This window comes from Acyrthosiphon pisum, chromosome A1, assembly GCF_005508785.2.
Source record: "Acyrthosiphon pisum isolate AL4f chromosome A1, pea_aphid_22Mar2018_4r6ur, whole genome shotgun sequence".
Taxonomy (NCBI): Eukaryota; Metazoa; Arthropoda; class Insecta; order Hemiptera; family Aphididae; genus Acyrthosiphon; species Acyrthosiphon pisum.
In genome coordinates, this window is record NC_042494.1 from 92,202,634 (window position 1) to 92,208,411 (window position 5,778).

Here is a 5,778-nt window from a genome sequence, read left to right on the forward strand (position 1 = left end):
TAATAATATTTTAAAGGTAATTGATTAAATAATAATACAAAATATATAAATAATTATTAAATCTATGGTAAGAAAAATTATGATTTGATCACGTGCATTTTGATAAAAATGCAGAATGATGCAGCGTCCCGTGCGTGCCTCTTCAAAATGAGAGTAGGGGTACGCTAAAATTTCTGAAAAATTAGTTGGGGTACTCCGTCCCCCTGCGTCCCCCCCCAAGTCGAGCACTGGTTTTAATATAATATAACTAATTATATTTCAGATCGTTATTGACTACCTATTAAGAATAGCATATTACATTTACTAGGAGACCCACCGGCTACCATCCACCCCTCTATTTAAGAAAAATCTCAGAGGCAATTGCCTCTGAAATTACCGTTCGCCATGCCACTGACTACGATTAATCGTGGATACAACAAATAACAATACCAAGATTATGAAATATTTTCAAACCTCACCACCCGACATATTTCATGCGTTTATCCCCGATTAACATATTTTGAATTTTGCACTCTAAGAGTCGGGGTCAAACGCTTTTTCTAAAGTGCATAATAATTATATGAACAAAGTCCCGCAAAACAATACTTTATAGAAAGAAAAAATAATAATAAATATTTTGTAGATATAAATTAGACCGACCCAGAAATATTAAAATAACCATTAATTAATTTGAACTGTGGACATTTCAGATATATTTATAAATTTAAGATAACACCAATTTATGATAATTTTCTGTTCGAATAATCTTAATTGTATAATATAAAATTAATAACGAGCCAAGCACTCAAACGTCTTCAAATCCTTCTTCAAAAGCAGTGGTTCGACGATATTCAGTTAGTACAATCAATATTACTGTTTATAAGCATTTAAAGTTCAAATATTGATAAAATACGTAAAAATTACGAAAATTTCCAAATTATTTTGAGTTAGAAATTCATAAAAAATTTTCTTTTTAAATCAAAGATTTGAAAATGTAATGCAAGATTCCTCATAAATTTGTCTACCTTTATCAAAAAAAAAAATGTCTACAAGAAAGTCAAATTAAATTTTTATGAGCGTTTGAAATTCATATTTTTACAACATTTGATAATCACTCGATTTCTTATGTAACGATTTCCTTATTTTGTTGTAATTAAAATACAAATGACTGTAGATACTTGAAAATTCCACTGAATGTTAATATTTTCATTTTCTATATGTATATATATTCTATATGTATATATTATATGTATATAATAGATATATGTGTATACACCATACAATTTTGAAAATAATTTAACTCTTATTGAGCTGTTTACGGACATTGTCAGTTTTCAATTTCTTAGTTTTTTTTTCTATAAATATCAATAAAATTTTATTTCAATTAGGTGGTTGATTTCCTGAAATTTAAATAACGGAAATAATTAATTATAATTTTAATTGTTTTTAGGAACGTGTAAACGAATGTTTCGAAAATATTAATTTTACAGAATCATCAATTTACAGCTCATCTTCTGCAGAGGAAGTATTATGTTTAATTAATTTTTCTTATGCCGGATGCATATCTACACAATTGACTAATTAAATGATTCATTAAAATGTAAAGATCTATCATGGGCCACTAAATCATGTAAAGAAACCATAACCTCGTAATTGATTCATTATATGTTAAATGATTATGTATGCAATTCATAATTAACATTATACATCTTTATTTTAAATAATTTATAATACATGGTAATATGTAATTATAGATTGATATAATGCCAAACTTTTATGAATTAACAACAAATGTTGATTACTTCATTTGATTATGTAGACTGCAGGGATACCGTGTTACTGGTATTAAACCGAATCAATCATAAAAGCATCAAATAAGCATTGTTTTATTAATTTAATTATATTTTTACTTATGTATAGGAAATATAAAATATTAATGCATTTTAAACAGAGAGAAATTATTAGGTGCCTATCAGTTATTAGGTGGTATCACTATCTCTAAGTCTTTTACTACACGGACCACCTGGGTGTGGTAAGACACTAATAGCACAGACTGTAGCAGGAGTATGTAAATTCATATTTTATTTTTCACTATATTGTGTTGTATTAAAAATTATTGCATTTTAGGAACTAAAGATTCTTTTATTAAGTATCGCTGCTCCACAACTAGTTGTTGGTATAAGCGGAGAGTCAGAAAACTGTTGGAAACTGCTGTTGAATCAGCACCATATGTGTACTGTTCATTGATGAAGTAGACTCAATTTCTCCACACAGTGATATGAGACGCAGAATTGTTGCTCAATTACTATCATCTTTAAATAGTGAGATTACTAATTTATTATGTAATTATAATTATAATGGTTTATAATTGTTTATGAATTTGATTTTAGATTTGAAAGATGACGACAAAGTAATAATTGCGATTGGTGCTACAAATCGCTCTGACTGTTGAGATCTAGCACTGAGACGAGCTGTCCGGTTCGGTCTGCCTTAGTATTCCTGATAGACAATCTCGCAGAGAAATGTTGGAATTTATAAGTTATAAAATTATTATTTTAATTAATTAATGTTAATAGTAGGTATGGGCCGATACCTCTTTTTACCGATATCCGATATTCCGCAACCGATAAAAAACCGATACCCGATATATTTGAAAACCAACATTTTCAGCATAAACAATGAACCGATATTAAAATATCACCGATACTATCAACCGAAATACTATTATAATTTTACATTTAACTATTACAATTTATAATCAATGCTATTATGCTGATAGATTTGTTTTTGGTATCGGTTCAAATATCGGTTTAAAAAAAAACCGATACCGATAAACCCGATACCACCAATATCGGCCGATATTGAGTATCGGTTTTAGTATCGGCCCATCCCTAGACTTAATAGAGCTATTATTGAGGCTATACAAAAGAGATTGCACATCTGATTATCAAAGATAAACAGTGGTGATATTTATTTGTTGTCATTTAACATACACAATTAATTAACGTATTAATTTACATTGTCAACCAATAAAAAAGGTGGGCAAGTGGGTATCGTTCTGCTGTACAGAAGGTCACTGTAATGGATAGTGTTAAATTTGAATACAATGATATAATATCATTGTATAAGAAAAACGATTCCGACCGAAAACGGTCAGTCAGCCTATGGTATTACTAGGTATACTTTATGGTATTATTGTGAATAAAGTAGTTTATATATCTATTTACCATTTACGTGAAACCTTGTTTTAAATTTTCAATCCTTAGCTATAAAATTTGAATATTTTATAAATTTTTAAGTACAAAATAATTATTAAATTTTAAATTTGATAAATTTTGAAAAATTCGAACTTTAAATGCTTATAAAAAAAAATTGTGCCTATGTATTTTTGATATTTTTCAACTGCTGTTATAACAATATATCAGGAGTCTTTCATTAAATTTTTACACTTTTTTACCAAACATAAACATTTTATTGATATTTATAGAAAAAAAACCAAAAAAATTGAAAACTGACAATGTCTGTAAACAGCTCAAAAAGAGTCAAAATATTTTAAAAATGTTATGGTGTATAGCAAATGTTAATATAAATGTCTAATATAAATTTCATGTATTTACGATCATTTGTTTTAAAGTTACCTACGCCAAAAACCAAATTCAATTTTCTATAGTAGTTATAACTACAACGATTTAACATTTAATAATAATTTGAAGACAATTTTTTTTGTGTTGTGGGCATAATATGTGCTCCTTTAATACAACGCGTGTTATAATATTATTACTACTTTTGTTATCAAGCAATATAGGATTATATTGATATATTAATTAAATACACCTATTTTATACATGACGAATAAAGAAGATAAAACGTATAATATCTAGGTTTATTTAATTAGACTGTTAGATCTTTAAAAAAATATATAATTTTGTATTCTTGTACCATATTTATGTACCTCAAATATTATTTTGATAAATTATTAGGTAGATATAAACAAAACTATACATGCAGTCTATAATAAATATAACCTAATAGTTAATACTAAAATAATAAGACGCTATTCGATAAGATATAGATTGTCGGTAGATAGGTAGGTTTGAATAATTGAAATATAGAGTAGGTAGGTTATTAGATTCCAAATTTTTTTCGTTTGACGATGTATGATATTTAAATTCTAATTTTCTGTTAAACGGTATAAAAATATATTTGTGCGTTATTTTATATATTATAATACAAAATATAAAATATAGTACATATTATACCAGGTACACCATGGCGTTTCTTGGGAATTTGATAGTTTAAACCAGTGGTGTTCAACTAGTGTTCTATACGTTGACTCATGTCAGGTGATATGCGGTGCCAAAGATTTGTATTTCATAATATATGTTCATCGAATTTTTAATTCGAAAAAACTGTGATTTGTAGAATTAAATACCTAATAGAAAACCAAATGAATATAGCAAGTGAAATGTCAGAAGTGGAATTAAATAATGGCCCGTGCCAACTGCCAAGTTTGCAAAATTTGTCCGTGGCTTGAATAGATCGCCTCATCTGGTTAGGACGGAAAATCGTTGAAAATCCTCCAGATACACCCTGTATAACGTATGTAAATGTATAATAATATATACATAGATGCGCGGTGTGGTTTTATGAAATGTATTCCGAAATCACCGCTTATAGCGTGAGGGGTGGCGGCGATAGGGTGGGAGGGGTTGGTGCGATTCACTCGGCCCCGTGGCCTGCAGAGGAGTAAGTACGCGCGCACTATACACAGATACAGCGTGTCGGGGTGGCGGTGTCGACGCGGTATTTAAGGACCACCCGCCAAAGGGTCGGCCGGGCAGGACCGCGCGTGGCAATTCGCTCCGGCCTCAGCCATTGGCCCGAGTCTGGGTTCGGGGAAAGGACCCGCCCCGGAGACGCTGCCGCCACCGAAGCTTTTCGCCGAACGCGTCGACGGTGTGTAATCAACCCTCGGCCCGCCACCGCGCTGCACTTGCACTGCACCGGAGTATGTTACGCGCGCGCGACGAAGACGACGGCCGCAGACGACCGACGGAAGTCTTAAAACAAAAGTCGCCGACTATAGTACGCGCACGACGCTGAATATTTATAGGTAAGTACCTATAACAGTACCTATGTACAGGCTATGTCTGCACCTAAATACTCGCTGGCAGAGTCAATTAATTTTTTTCATTTTAACGGTGTGTAGAAAAAAAATTCGAGGTGTTAAAAAATGGTTGTAAATTGATGATTATAGTACCTACTTTTTTTTTAAGCCCAATATCATACAATCCACATACATCCGGTACATTTCACATTGATTCCTAAAACACCCGCTGAGTACAGTACTGTCGACATAAGATCTTGAATCCTTTTCAGTTCGGTATATAATTATATATATATTTATATATATATATATAATTATATATATATATATATATATATATATATCGTTTTGAATGGGAGTTTTCGACAGGTAGGCCATGACCCAAATTTCAGGTCACGTGAGATTTACAATTGGATCGTATACGTTTAATAAATCTATAAACAAGCATTTCATTAAATTGTAAATTAAAATACAATCATAATAGAAATAATAATAAATTAATAAAAAAATTGGTCCATTTTTAAAAACATTATTTTTTATTAATCAGACTTTTTAATTAGAAACATATATGTCCTAAAAGTTAACTAAAATGGATTGCGAATTTAATAAGATTGGATACGAAGACTAAGACTGGCTTCAAATACCGTTAAGAGGACGCCACACGAACTTATTTGATGTCTCCGTCTTACAAG

General features: G+C 30.5%; 1 protein-coding gene across 2 annotated transcripts in view; it reads left to right on the forward strand.

The window, feature by feature from the left end:
• The first annotated feature begins 4,767 nt into the window (after positions 1 to 4,767).
• LOC100166644 (SKI family transcriptional corepressor 2) overlaps positions 4,768 to 5,778 on the forward strand; it is an 18,297-nt gene continuing 17,286 nt past the window's right edge. The window contains exon 1 of one of the 2 annotated variants that reach the window (XM_003242328.4): positions 4,768 to 5,092. The gene's annotated coding sequence lies outside the window, so the exon portion shown is untranslated. The remainder of the gene's footprint in view (positions 5,093 to 5,778) is intronic. The other variant, XM_016801892.2, reaches the window with a different exon arrangement.